Here is a 15,950-nt window from a genome sequence, read left to right as displayed (position 1 = left end):
CTTAAAGAGAATAGAGTGGCTGGGGAGGAGGAAAGGGAAGGGGCTGTTTAATTTTTCTTGAAATAATGCTTCATTAACCTATGGAAAGAGAAAAGGCTTCTGGTTGATGTATGAGGCTCCCATAGTTCTGGGTGGTGTATAGAAATAGCTGGGAATGTGAAGCATTCAGAAGAACCTCAGGATCAAGTTTTGGTTTCTTGAAGCTTTCGAAGCCTCACAATTCAGCAGGTGGAGCTTGCTTTGTGCTGGTCTTTCCAGCTCAGATCCATCTGAATTCCTACAGATCTCTTACAGGTACCTCCCATCTCCCTGTCTCCAATGTATCTGTTGTTTGTTCGTTCATATATTAGTTGTTAAAAACAACCAACAAAAAATAAAACAAACCTCTTCCTGCACTGCTTAAAACATTATGCTTACCTGGACCTGGAGCTTCAATTTCTTCTGCTCTATTTTATTTTTTTTTTTGAGCATATGTTCAGAAAATGAGTCATGCACAGTATTTTGATTATTTGTGAATCTCTCCATCTTGCTTTGAAAGCACCTTAGCATTACTTACATGATAATTTTGGATGGTGGAGGCATTCAGGAGCAGAGTCTGAAATACAAGCAACAATTTCTTGCAATTAAGAAAAGCAGATTAAAAAAAAGTCCTTTATTCATTTCATTTACTCCCAAACAAGCAGCTGCTTGACTTCAGCTCAAAGTGTGAAATGTTTTGGTCACCCCTTTCCTAGCATTGACAGAATTTTTGGAATTCTGCCAGAGAAACAGAGCACAATTGAATGTATGAAGAAGGATACAGTAAAAAAAAAAAAACAACCCAGCAAAACAAACACTGCTAATAGGCTTTTATGAGTCTGATTCTTTGCTTTTTTTGCTGCTTGTACTCTCATTTTTGTCTAAGCAACGAGTCTAGGTTCGTTATAGTTTATTATTAAAAATACTTTTTCTTCCTTCTCTTTTTGAATTCTTTGATTTTTGTCCGTTCTTTCTTCTGTGTTCTTGTTCTCTTGTGCATGTTTTTTGTTCTTTCATTAACATGGATTTTTCTTTTCCATCTCCTGTTCACAGCTACAATTGCTTTCTCTCACAAAAAATATTTTGCTTTTTTGTGTTGCTCCTCTCCTGCTCTTTCTGACATTCTTCAAGCTATATATTCACTCTGTTTTCTCCTTCCCTGCACGTGTGCCTTGGTTAGGTCCTGCTCTTCCCTGTACTTTTCCAAAAGAACAGGTGTGCTAAAAAAAACCAAACCAAAATAAAACTACCCCAACAAATGAAAACAACACCCAAACTTGTGGCATCCTACTGATCAGGTGCTTCATATCCATGACAAAGTGGGAATGGCAGTACATATGTAAACCCTTTGACTTCCAACCTGAGTGAATACAATTACAGAAATCCTTTTTTTTCAGGCTTTTAAATGTACAAAATCTTAAGCTCCTAGGATAGGTTAACAGGGGAGGATCAATATATTACAGGAGTGTCACCTGTGCTGCTGGCTATAGCTGTTACTGTGTCAGCATTTCCATTATAAATTTTTGCTTTCAAGGGTTTATAACTCTGCTATTAAAATTCACTCTTGACTGAAACTTGGCATACAAGGACTAAGCCTGGAGCAACCCCCCCCCCCCCTTTGACTTTTTAAGCGAAAGGAATGCAATGAAAACTATTAGTCTAACGGTTAGAAAGGCAACATTATTGCAATCAAAAACCTAATTAATTTACTTATTTTATATGTTAGTTTTCAGTATGGGCATATATTCTAGATATTTTGGAACAGGAGATTGAGTGGACTACTAAAAAACTCAAGGTAAGAAAACAGAACTTCTCCTTGATAACACTTCCATGATATTTCTTGGAATGGATTTCAGTAGGCCATTTATTGCACAGCCCTAGTGCTTCAAAACAAATGCTTTAAAATTTTTTATCCAGTAAGCCAAGTGAATGTAGATCATTATATGCCTTAAGAAAAATAAAATCGTATAGAAATCAGGAGACTGAATATTCCAGGCTCTTCGGTGCAGGATGTTGAATGCTTCTAGCTTACTCCAGTTAAACCAAGCAGGTTGGGGCATCCTTGGGTGAGCTGCAGGCAGGGGGGCTCTGTCTGCTGTCTCTGAAGAGGTGTTTTTAGCTGGTGACCTGCACCAGACAGACTGCCTGGCTCATCTGTCATTGCTGGAGAGATGCCTCATTTCTGGGCAGATGAGGTTGAGACAAGCAGGATCCTGTTCTTAATGAGGTAATTTAGGTCACCCAGCAATCACCTGATGTGGGGCAAATTTCTCCTCTCTAATTGCCTGTGGGCAAGTATCTATCCACACAGCCTGCTGCCAAAGTACTTGGTGTTAATTGGCACCTTTTCTTGTCCTCCTTGAAGGAAAGTCTGAATAGGAAGATAACCCTTTCCTCCTCCTGAAAGTAGATGGCAGGATTTAGACTGCTGCAGTGTTTGGGAATTAACTGTGTTCTTGAGTAAGCCTATATCTGTGTGGCTCATCTTGCACATCTCCCCAACTCTGATGTGACATGTGAAATAAAAGATGCAAACAGAAAAGATGTTGGGAAAGAAAGAGATTTTTCCCTTTTTCTTATTTTTCTTTTAAAGAAATTATATAGTGACTAAATCAGGTGTTTTGATCAGTCACAATCTGCCTTTTAAGATGTGCTAAATAATGTTCAGTCTTGGAAGTCAAAGGGTTAAATATTTGACACCCTACATGTGTAACTGTTTATAATAACAAAAAATTGATTTGAATGGGAACAGGGAGTTAAACTGGCCAGCAGAATTGCCAGTGTGTTCTCTTATAGGACTGAATTCTAATGACTAACATATAACAGCAAATTTGCATTTTGATTTTGTTTTGACCCATATACCAGGGCACTGGCTTAATGAGAATGAATTGTATTAGAAGTATCTTTGTCAATGCTTTGTCACTTGATTTTTTTTTTTGAGTGGGAGGTGGGTGGTAGAAAGGGGCTTACAGGATGAAAAGCTAGTCATTATTCTATCAGAAGCCAGCTGTATGGCTGCTGGTCACAGCAGATGAGCCAGGCCAGCCACCGACTCACTTATTCCACTGTGTCCAGGCTGAAGGCAGGGCAAGTGAGTGGGCTGGTGGTGGGTCACCCAGGTGACAGGGAGTGCTGGGAGGTTCTGTGCATCTGCCCTTGTCAGTCTGAGGCCAGAGGGAGCTGCTGGAGTCTTCCTCTTTCCTCTGGAGCATCTGCCAAAGTCACACTGCTGCTTTTTCAGTGCCAGCTGTGATGCAGTCAGCCTGGTGAGAAACCATGCGAGGAGCGTGTGTGTCACTGTTTTCTGCAAAGTAGTGCCAGTCCATGCATGTGCTACTGAACTTTTGGCATGGTGGAGAGGTTTTGGCTGCTGGTGTGCTTCCAAGAGGGCTTGCTAGTGCTTGCCCAGTAGCTGACCTCCTGGGAGCAGTTCTGGATAAATGGCTGGATAAATTGCTTATTTTTTCCCCTGTCTCTGAATGCTGATACTGTAATGTATGCCCTCAAACTGGCCTAGCTAATATTAGAAAATGATTGGGTGGAAGGATGATAAGATTTATTAATGCTTTTAAATGACCTCAGACGTATTTTTGGAAGAATGGGAATAGCTGTCCTACCTTTCATATTGCTTTCTGTTTTAGAGTGAGTGTTTATGATGTAACCCAGAACTTCTCTCATGCAGTCTTGCCCTTCTTTCTTGATCACAGCAAGCATTTGAAGCTATGCTCACTCCCTTCCTGATGCATTGGTGTGTGTGTGTGTGTGTGAAAGGGGGAGAAAACAGTCTTGCTGGCAGAATTTTATTTTGTCATGTGATTTAAATCCAAGGCGCTTTCAATAAAAGTTTATAGGAGCTGGTTCAAATCATTATAAGTAAAAGAACTGAGATTCTGCTCTGGTATTATAAGCTAAAATAATAGTGACTGTGATTCTTAATTCTTTCCAGTGTCAGAGGAACTGCCCAGCCTTATGACCAGGCTTCCTGTCTCTTCTGAAGGCTTGTTCAGGAAATGGCAAAATGCACAAAAAGGGTCTTTGTCATTGAAAAAGTTTGTTATTGTGCAGTTGAAGTGCAGCTGTTACATATTTCCTTACTTAAATTTGGACCCTTCCTGAGGTTTCAGTCCTCTAATTTTTCTGCCCAGGTCACTGGTTTATGGTGCCTATATTTAGCATATTACAAAAGCTTTTGTGATCATTTGAAGGCTGAAGAGACTTTCTGTAAAACTCTGCTACACCAATATTAACTACTGACTTTCTGTTGGAATAAATAATATGAAAGGTGGAAACTGGAGGGTTTTACAGAGAAGTTTGAATTCATAAGCTACATCACTACTTCCATATTTTGAAAGTTTCTGCAGGTTCTGAGAACTGTACAGCATGCATGTGAGAGTGTGTGTTCTCGTAAAGAACCAAAATGCTTGCTCCCATAAGTCAGGAAAACTATGCCCTCTTTATAGGAGCTGTCTTGTCAAATGGCTGTAGTGACTGTATTAGTCAGAAGTTGTGTGTTTCACTTAGTGAAGTTTATTTTACCCTTAAATAATGGTAGGCCAGATGTTCTAGACTTAACTTATTGGATGTGTTTGTGATTTGTTGATGTTTCAACAGTTCCGTGAGATACATAAGGGATGAGTGCATGACTGTGTCTTTTTGGTGGAAGCTGTTCTGATCAGTAAAGTAGCAAATAAGTATGTTTGTTTCTTTTACTTTGTTCAAGGGTCTTATCTGTTCCTCTCCAAGAGTTATAACTAAACATTCTCGCTACTCAGCTTTTGGACAATGGTGTTTGTAAATCACTTAATCATAAGAAAATTCTGGACTGGGACTTGATGGTAGACACTACATGAGAGATATTTTGAGATTTTTATATACTAACATTTATAAGGTAGTATAAAATAAGAATTATAAAGCATTGAGGTAAAAGGTGTTTGTCTTGGGTTTTAAACTTTTTACCATAAGTGTGTACTGATATTTCTGATCACTGAAAGTATTTTTTCATATTGTAAAAAAAAACAGAGAAGCTGGATAATTGTTGGCTAGTGGTGGTCAATGACACACAAAACAGGGTTTCTTTTTTACATTTTCATGGTTTAGTTTTGGATTATTACATGCTGAGAACAAGAATGGACAGAGTAGCCCTCTGAGTGTGGTAAAAATAGTATTTTTAGATGGCATTCTCTAATTGATCTTGTACATCATCCTGATTGTTCAGATTTAGCTCTCCTTGTGTAAGTGGACCATGTTGCTAATGCATCCTCTTGGAGACGAGCTGGTGACTTCTGAGAAAGTAATGGTATCCTTTGGAAGCAGAGCCCAAGGTAGAAAGCAGGCTTATACTGTATTTCAGTGTGCCTTTAGAAACAATTCCTTTCTTCCATCAGATTTCTGTGCTGTGTCAGATGCTTAGAATTCCCTCATGGGGTTTAGACTGTAACTGTAGGCTACCAGCTGACATGCATTTCAACCCCCAACAGCTTCTTTTGCAAATATATTTGTATTTGTTCTGTAGTACTCTATGTATGGTGCTGAGTGGCTATCTGAGTTGCAGACGCAGTTAGGTACAGTTTCTGTACCTTTACACATAAAAAGTTTCTACAAAGGGTACATAGAGGAAGCCTAGCAAAAGGCTGGAATTTTCCTTGATGCAGTAATAAAGCTATCTTGATGGGCTATAGTGCAAGCTCCTGGACTAACAGAGAAAGTCTCAGAGGAAAGAAGGCAGATACATCTTTGGCACTAATACATAGTTATAACATGATGCTATGCTGTTCTATTTGGTTATGGTGTAGTGCTATTTATGTGTAATGAATACATGTATTATCATAGCTGGGAAATAGAAGTAGCTGAACAAAAAGTAGTTAAACAGCAGAGCCAGCTCACCAGGCTTTAGCTCTGAGTGATATAGTACAAGTAAAATAAGCTGGGTTTGATTAAGTGGCACTGGGATACATTTCTGGCCAATAAACCTCTGTTTTTGCATTATATGTTCTGCCTTTTAAGTCAGCTCATTAGCTTTATATTTATATTTTGCCCTCTGCTTCTTTGAGCCCTGTGAATTATAAGGTGGTACATAACATCATCAGAATACTTACACATGGATCTTGCATGAAGAGAGTAGTATGTTTCAAAGTACCTGGCAGAGATATATTTGAAGGCAGCTTTGACAGTTTCATTTTTCTTTTGAAGATTTGCTAAGTCTGTTATGGGACATAGGTGTAAGAGGTTCTTGTTCACCTCAAAGCTCATGTGCTGCACTCAGCCTTGTGTTTGCTTCCAGCCATGGTTGCTGCATCAGAAATCCTGTTGTTGCAGTGAAGGTCTGAAAGTTGAAAAAGGAGTCTTTTACTAGTCTTGTGTATACCTGGAAAGTGTGTGTTTGCATATTGATGCATATGCCTTCATACATGCACATGCCTTAGGCCAGTCAGTTCATGGGCTAAACTGTATTTAGAGGAATTGGCGGTAGGTTGGTGCTATAAGAAGCTTCACAGATTTTTCTCCTAGAAAGATTACTGCTGCTGATCAGTGAGGAAAAACCTCTGCGTCATCCTTGCTATGCTGCTGGCTTTGCCAAAGCAGCAAGCTGCCAAAGACCCAACCTTCCATGACACCCAGCTTGGGTTCATGTAGGCTCTGGCAATTACAGATGTGCATTTCTACTACAGATGTGCAGGTCTCTCACCTTTTGCTCTGCTTCCAGGGCCAGCTGTGAAAGCCTGGACATTGTTGTGAGGAGCTGTAGCCTTTTGTGACCTGCCTGAACTGTTCATGGTTCACCTGCCTGGGATTGTGTGTTATGTCCATGAGCAATAGACTTCACTTCTTACCTTAAAAAAGCTCTTCCACCCCCAGAAAGAAGATGTCAGGGGAGACAGTCATGTTGGAGGAAGAGGAAAAGTACTTCACTTGCTCACAGAACCTAGAGTACCTTAGATGGAAATAACAATTGCATTTGTTTTTTCAGTGACTACAAAAGCCTTGACCCAGTGTTTGATTCTATGTGCTTTTTTTCTCCTGTTTCTGTATCTTCTAGCCAAGGAAGAGCTGAGCTGAAGCTCTGGGCTGCCTACAGATTTTCAGGAAATGGTGATACATAGCTCCAGCCTCTCTCCCCTGCTTTCCTCATATTGTTTCTGTATTTGACAGAGAACATGCTGAGATGAGAGGTTGCCTTTTTTTTTTTTTTTGGTCAGGTCTGATGCTGAATGGAAGCAGCTGCTTTATTTAGAATATGACGGAGAAGAAAAAACACAGCTTAGGGTTAACACTCTCCTGGTGTTTATCCATACATATGAAATAGTGCAAGAATACCAGATACATATGGAGCACTGTGATTGGCTGCTGTTGATGTCATACTGATGTCACTCTACCTAGTAAATGAACAGATTAGTTTTCCTTATTTGTTTGTATTAATTCCAGTTCATAGCAGCATGCTTTTGGGGCATTATTGCACTTGTAAGGTGGTGGAGGGCACCTAGGCCTTTTCTTAAGCCTGGCAATATTTTGTCTTGCCATACATGTGTGTATGGTGCCATACACATGCACAAATGTGTGTTCTCCCTGTTTGCTTTTTTTATCTTTTAACCATTGTGTGTGAGGAGTTGCTTTTTCTCTGAATGAAATGCTAATGAAATAGGTGGGAGATTCAAGATAGCTTTTAAGCCTCACATGCTATGATTGCAAATTTAGGGAACTGGAGTCTGTATCTGGGAGGATGGATGGATACAGATGAGTGGAATGTGGGGTGGGTGTGGAATAAAAGGTAGCTTTGTAGAAATCATTAGGTTTCCATCCACCTCTTATTAAATCTAGGTCAATGTTTGAGTACTATAGTGGTTTTTTTTTAATCCCATACTGGTGTATAGCAAGATAATACATTTCAAGGTTGTTTAATTAGCGTGCTAATCCATGACATGCATGCGAAATCAATCAGTGTTTCTAATACTCTTAAGTAGAAATATAAATTTTAAGAAGTCATAGTCTGCTTTTAATGAAGGGTGGGAAAGGCACAAACCCAGAAAACCCCTTAGTGATATTAGTTGGACTTTCTCACATTCTAAAGCTCTGTGATCTGGCTATAACATTGTTTTGTTTGTTTGTTTTTTTTTTTCTGAAAGTTGGGACACACTATTTCCAAACAAAGCCTTTAAGTAGAATGAATTTGCTTTTTTAAAGTACAAACCTATTAGAAAATGGTCATTGCAATATTTGTCTTCCATTTACTTTTATTAAAAACTCCTTTTCTCTAGTCCATCTCCCTTGGTTAACCAGAAATGACTCTTAAAATGATGTGGTAGCCACTTGCATAGCTGTCGGAGCTATATTACCAAGGGACTAAAAAATTCATTGCTGTATCAACTTGTGTGACTGCTCAGGAATATTTTGATTGATGCAATGTTACAGATTCCTTTTAGGGTGAGTAAAATTTGAAATAAACTTAGAAACTTTCTTAGTGCTAGATCTCCTCTGCCCATATACTTCTGAACTTCAAAAGGCCAGTGACCATAAATTTCAAAAGGAGGCAAAAAGTCATTATAAATTGCAATGGGCTCTTATGGGGTATTTCTGAGTTCCAGGCTAGATCCACATCTCTGACAGGTTGTAATTATGGGTGAGCTGCAACCATCACTGATCCAAACATACATAAGAATTTCATGCATGGATTTTTGCAGGTGGTGCCTTGGACAAATCTTGCAACCTAAATCAATATAATTGCTTGTTCCATGCAGGCAGGAAAGCATTGCTCTGCTGTTCCTTCTGCTGCTTTTTCTTCCTCCTCCTCCTGCTGTTTGATCTGGTGAAAGCTGTTTCAGACCAAGCTGGCAAGTCTATCACTCACTACTTAATCCCATGCAGGTGCAGCTTGAGCAACTACAGAGGGCCTCAGGGTCATACTAATGGCAAAGCTGGGCAGAGCTGGGTTCTTGCAGATGGCCTGGGTAGGAGGTGTGACAGTCAATAACTTTTCACATCTGGAGCTTCCATGCTCTTCTGCCATTTCCTCCTCCTCTCTCCCCTTACCCCTTCATAGCCTTTCACTGGGCTGTCCTATAGCACTGCAGCAGCTCTGGGGACCAGCAGAGGTGAATATTGCTTTTCAAACAAGCAGTTAAGTAAGGGTTGTTTATACTTTTTATGTAAGAAATGTAGGCAACTGAAAGGAAACTGCAGACAAGCAGACACCTTTCACTGATGTTGGTGGTCTAACCTTCAAGCCAGTTCTTTTATTTGCTTCCTCTCTCTACCCTGTGATTTAAGCCTACTAAAAAAAAAAAAAGGCAGGATGTTGCCGCTGGCTGCATCTCAGGTCCAAATACAGCCCTCCCCCTTTTGAAGGCTTGAGTTTGCCAGACCCCACTACCTCATTCCAGTTCTAGCTATCCATTCTTGGCCTATCCTTGTGTTAAAAGCTGCTTATGTTTTTTCCTTAAAGGTCCTTGCTCTTGTGGTGCTGTTACAGTTCTATAAGTGGTTTAAACTGCCATGTCTTCTTTACCCTACCCTCCCTGAAAAATACACTGGAGTGCCTTAGGAGAGAAGACCTGAGAGAGAATTTAGGAAGTGTTGGTAAGGGAAGTAAATGAGCTGTGATGAAAGCGAATCTGGGCACTGAATAAAGGATCCTTAAAACTCTTTAAGCTTTACTTTAATACAAGTCTCCAAGATAGTTGGATGGGCTGGAGAAGGACTCTTCATTAGAGACTGTAGTGATAGGACAAGGGGTAACGGGTTCAAACTTAAACAGGGGAAGTTTAGATTGGATATAAAAAGGAAATTCTTTCCTGTTAGGGTGGTGAGGCACTGGAATGGGTTGCCCAGGGAGGTCGTGAATGCTCCATCCCTGGCAGTGTTCAAGGCCAGGTTGGACAAGGCCTTGGGTGATATGATTTAACGTAAGGTGTCCCTGCCCACAGCAGGGGGGTTGGAACTTGATGATCTTAAGGTCCTTTCCAACCCTAACTATTCTGTGATTCTATGATTTCAGAATCATTGCTGCTAAGAACTGCTTCTTCCCTTGTGGCTTCAGACTGGAGCATGGATTTCCACAATTATACTGTGAACAGGAGCACGAGCCTATATTTAGGATACAACACTTTGTGGTGAAAAGCTACATATGGCATATGAGCACCCACTTATGAGCTAAAAATACACATTGCAGCCCAGTTTGTCTTTGAATGAAGTTATGCTTAGGACTGCAGTGCTTAAGCATAGTTTGATGTCTCACTTGCCCTCCACCCTCCATTATTTTTATTACTACATTTTAAAGTACTTTTTTTTAGTGAAAAATTGCCTGCTTGGATTTTCAGCATGCGGCTGCCTCCACACTGGGCCATATGCAACCTGTACATCAGTCTGGGAAAGTTTTATGTGAATTTCTTTATGGCAGTTTTTTTGTTTATTTTCAGGCCAAAGATAACCCCTCCTTTTTTTCCCTCCCCAGTCTTTACAGGTTTTGTATGTTTAAAAAAGGAGGAGGTTAAAAAAAAACAAACACAAAAGCACTGTACTCTAGTGCTGCCCTGAAACAATTCTATGTGTTACTGTGGGTGGAGGAGGGTGATGTTTGCTGTGGTTGCCAGTTTTCATTTATTTTTTGAAATGTTCCTCAGCTGGTGACAAAAATTACAAGTACCGACATCTTCCTTTTAAAAGGAAGGAATATTGCCCGTGGCTCGGGATATCATGTGCAATTTAATGACAGCTCTTAAATCTGCCCCTCAGCAGCGGGCTTTCTGTGCCTCCACCACCCCTCTGTATGATGACATTGTCAGTGGTTCCTCAGTCAGGGTCTGGAGATGGTTAGGTATTCCACAAGAGCAGGTAACTCATAGGAAAGACTAAGACATAAATTAAAGTCTTTGGTTGCTGTGAAGTAACCAGTGCATTGATGTCTTTTGAAGGTGCAGTGTGAACATGTATTGCATACGCTGAATCTTATTTTGTAATATCTTGCTGGATGCTGTTACCTTATCCTGCCAGCTCTTGTCCTTCAGAGACATTTTTTTCCTTCAAGAATGGAGAAAGCAGTCTCTTATACACAGAACACTTATGATATTAAATGAACTGTCTTATTTCTTTCTTGCTTCAAAGCATCCTTGTTTAGATTCAGAGGGGGAATAATGGAATCTTAATTCCTTCAGTTTGAAAATGTTAGGATTAAAAAAGAAGATATGCTGTTTGTTGAAGTTCTTCATTCTTTTAGAGCTGCTGCCTGCAGCATCTCTCCAACTTGATCACTCTTCAAGAGAAAGCTGCAAATGAAATATCTGCAGGCTTTCTAAAATGAAGCTAGATTAAAGGAAGGTGTTTTTCTTCAATCTCTCTCTCTTTATCCGTAAAGCAGAATGTTCTGCCTGTTCTTTGAAACACTCGTTCCAGTGATAAAAACATAATTATATAGCCCCTCAGTGTTTATGTAAATGCATTCAGCAACAAATTTTGGAAACTGGATTTGTGCTCTGTCAGTCTTCATTCTTCTCATGCATTTTGTTTAAACTAGAGATGCTCTTTTAATTTTGCTCTTCAGAAAGAGCAGGGAAGGAAAGCTGCTGTTTTTCATAAATGTTCATGATACTGGGGGAGGGGGGGAATGGGGTTGGGGGGAGAGAGGGAAAACTACCAAAACATTGTGGCAATACTGGGGTGGAGGGCACTCTCAGAACTGTATATATGGATTTTTTTGAGGTTAGGACAGAAGTTTCCAGGCACACTGGGGAGTGGATTAGAGTGACATGGTCAGGAACATTGCTTTTTTTATTGCTTCTTGCAAGGATTGGGGCATAGGTCTTATTCCTACACAGGCCTGAGGTTATTCACATGCAGACCCCAGATCTGCATGTTGAGACAGCAGCTCCAGTCTCTTTTCTGGAGAGAACAAAAGTGATGTGAAGTTCTTGCTCTGCATATACTTTTGAAGTATTTGAGGATTGGAGCTAGATGATCTTATGATCCTTTCCATCTCTAACTATTCTATTATTCTAAGTAGTTTTGTGTACTGTATTTTGAGAATTCTTTGGATAAAAAAAAAACAACAAACAACAGAGAGGAAAGAAAATATTTAGACTTTAAACAAAATTCAGTTTTTCAAGAGATATCTGGTGCTTTTTCTCAGCATTTAATTATGTTGCAGTTTTACAAAAGCTTTCCATGTACCCCTTCCTGCTTTTGAAACCAGCTTTAAGTATCCTTTCTAAGGCTTCAGGGATCTCTTGGCAAGGCTGTTTTGAGCTTGTCATTTGCTGCAGTGCCAAGTTATCCTCAGGTACCCCATCTTATTTTCTTGAATTGCACTTTGTTAGTTTCTCTTCTGGATTCACATTCGGGGCGAGATGAAAATTCCTTGTCCCCAGGCAACTTTTGGCAGCTGATCATCTTATTTAAAATGTTTCCATATTTTTGGAAGAGATGCTATTTTATAGATTGTAAATTGAGTTTACACAATACCAGAATACCTGTTTTGGAGACACGTATATCACCATGTAGAAAAATTAACTTATTCCAGTTATGAACTTGAGGTTACAACATCAGAATGTTTTAGCTAAGAAAAAAAATCCTGACTTTAAATGCTGTTATAGTCACTGTGAGTCAGCTTGCAGAATTATATGCTCTGTTATTTGAACACACTCAAACCGTCAATAGTACTAAGGGGTCTAAAATGTCCTTTGTGGTTGAATTTGGATTCAAATTATTGTAACTTCTCGGAGGTTGACAAAAACAATGGAAAAGTCAATGTTCAGCTCATTGTTGAGCTGAGTTGACAAAGGAGTTTGAAATCCAATGCCATCTGTTTTACTAGGTCTTGCCTTAAAACAACGTCAACAGACTGTGTGACTCTCAAAGCACTACTTGACGTATTTTTAGTTGCCACAGAACAATTCATTCTTGAATCCTTCTATCTGTATTTTCTGGGAAATACATTCACATCCAGGAGAAAGGACAATGTTATAGATGGAATAAAACTGTTCTGGGATGTGATAGGTCTTTCAATCTTCAGGCATAATATTTTTGAGGATGTGATAGTGTATCAAAGAGAAGATTAATTATGTAGTGATTTTTCCTAACACCTGGAGCTCATGCTGTTGCTGCTTCTGCTGCTGACTAGCTGTTGTTTTTCATAAATCACTCTGTAGGAAAAAAATTAAATCCAGTGAAATGATGGAAACAAGAAGTCATGGCTAGGTAGGAGGAAAGCAACATGTAAATATTTAACTACCACCCAACAAGTTCAGAATTTTCAGGAACTTCCATTTTTCTTGGCTTGTTTCCTTGGCTTATAGCTTGGAAAAGAAACCTGTCTAGATATCTGGGGTTGAAAAATAATAATCTCAGCCTATGTTCTGTATACCTAAAAATGTGTGTGTGCCCTTCCCCCTCCCCCTGGAAAATAACAACTAATAAATGAATTAAACCAGAAATTTCTCTAATCATGTGCTTTATGATTACATCTTCAACCTTAATAAAGGCCTTTTATCCACTCCAGGGACCTTCATTGGTGCATGTAAACAAGGCCATTCAGCGAGATCTGGGATCAGGATATTTTCTCTCCATTGTATCTTGATCCTGCCAGCTCTCATTTTGAGATGCACAAATGTATGTGCATTTGTTTTGCACATACAGATTCTGGAGAGTTTGCGTTTGTAACATCTTTTTGAACAATGGTGAGGGATAGAAAAGGATAGGAGGGATCTTAATTCCTAAACACTGCTTCTTTCAGCCAAATTCATGAAATGTGAAGTAAGTGGCAGTATTATTTTCTTCCAAGTCAGAGACCACAGTTTTGAGCTGGGGTGCTGTCAGCTTTTATGCCCATAATAACCACTATTTACAAACGATTTTTACATGCTGTGCTATTTGACTTCTGAAAGTGCTGAAGAATCAAGGTCTAAGAAAGTAACAAAATAAAGCTTCTAATACTACATATTTGTTTTTCTGCTTGTTTTTTTCATCAGACATCAATTTATTTACTAGGATAGCAGCGGTGCCTCTTAGCACATTTTTGTGTCAATGCTGACTGGGAGATTACTTGTTCCTGTTTCCAAATATCTTTCAAAGAAAGTTAGTGCAAACTCCAGGGACTGTGATAGCTTTTCAAGAGGTTCCTCTCTTCTCATCTTTTCTGTGACATTTTCCACAATTAATTGTGTTATTTGACCTTGAACATCACCAAAGAAGGTAAATGATGATCCTTGATTTTACTATGTGCATTTTAGGTCCCCGCATAAATACATTAGTTTCAATGAGTTAAGTGTAGTCTTTGCTTGCATATAGCAAGAGAATGCTCACAAATGTCTTTATTACTTGAGTGGAGCACGAGAGGTTTTTTAAATTTGTTATAGTTGAGAGTGAAGAGAGAATGTTATGATTGTCACTCCCTACTGCTAGAATAAGCACCTGGATTTACCAAAGCATTTGTTCTAATCAGCAGGAGATGTTTATCTCTGAAAAAGTTCTCTTGTCTTATGTATTGTCAATGAATTGTGTATCTCTACCCTGTGTATAGGAAACACTGTTCTTTTCCACTGCCTGAGACAAATGCCCTGTGTTTCACCCCCAGATTCCTGTATAGGGATTATTCTGTGGTCATGTGGGAGACAAGTCAGAAAAAAAGGTATTAGTTTGGTGGTGTTCTTTGTGGGCTGACTCCTTTCCTTTCTCTCTTTACATTGTATTAAATTTGTAACCTTATGTTAGCTGTGAAATATTTCATGCTGGCATAAGATAGCATCCTTCCTTCATTGCTCCAATCCATTTGCTACCGATGGATGCCATTCCATGAAGTCAGTTTTATAGAAGTGTTGAGATAAGGAAATCGGATTCTTTAGAGCAAGGCCAGTATAAGATGATATGAAACACAGTTAAGCTGTATTAATATAATTTCTGTCTTCATAAATCATGCATTAGGTGCGATTAGAAAAAACTGAAGTAGTAAAATCTAAAATACTACATTTCTATATGCAATCATTGCAATTATATGTTAGTTTCACTAATCATAAACAGATGGCTATAATTTTTGATGGAAAACCCCTTCATCTTAAGCTCTAGGTTCTTTTCTTGTACTTCAAGTAGGGGATCCCCAGTGATTACTTAGAATTGTCTTGAAATTTGTGTCAGCCTTCCTGCTTGCCCTCCTTACTTTTCACATATTGCTTTCCCTGGTGTCATGTTGCTGCTAAGATGACCCCTGAGTTCTCTTTGAAGCTGAACAGTCCCAGCTCTCTTGGTCTCTCCCTATATGACAGAGGTGCCTGGAACTATTCCTGCACAGTGACAGGACTTGACATTTCCCTTTGAACTTATAGATTCCTGTCACCCCATTCTCCAGCCTGCTGCCATCCTTCTGAAATGTTTTTCAGGATCATTTGCTACATCACTTTCCCTGGGATTGAAGTGCGGGCTGTTTGATCTGTAGTTGTCTAGATCATAGAATTGTAGAATGGTTTGGGTTGGAAGAGACCTTAAAACTCATCTAGCTCCAAGCCCCCTGCCATGGGCAGGGACACTTCCCACCAGACCAGGTTGTCCAAAGCCCCATCCAACCTGGTCTTGAGCACTGCCAGGGATGGAGCATCCATAACTTCTCTGGGCAACCTCCTTCTAGTGACCTGCTACCTTCACAAGAAAGATTTTTTTTTTTTTTTTTCCTAATATCTCCTGTAAATAACAGCCTTCCAGTATCTGAAGGGGGTCTATAATGATGCTGGGGGAGGGACTCTTCATTCGGGACTGTAATGGTAGGACAAGGGGTAACACAGGTTAAAACTTAAACAGGAAGTTTAGATTGGATATAAGGAAGAAGCTCTTTACTGTGAGGTTGGTGAGGCACTGGAAGGGGTTGTCTAAGGAAGTTGTGAATGCTCCAACCCTGGCGGTGTTCAAGGCTGGATTGGACAAAGCCTTGGGTGACACAGTTTAGTGTGAGGTGTCCCTGC

The sequence above is a fragment of the Pezoporus wallicus genome, unplaced genomic scaffold (assembly GCF_028554395.1).
Source record: "Pezoporus wallicus isolate ANWC-B61680 ecotype Strahan unplaced genomic scaffold, APGP_CSIRO_Pwel_v1 contig_5485, whole genome shotgun sequence".
Lineage (NCBI taxonomy): Eukaryota > Metazoa > Chordata > Aves > Psittaciformes > Psittacidae > Pezoporus > Pezoporus wallicus.
This window is presented reverse-complemented; position numbering follows the sequence as displayed.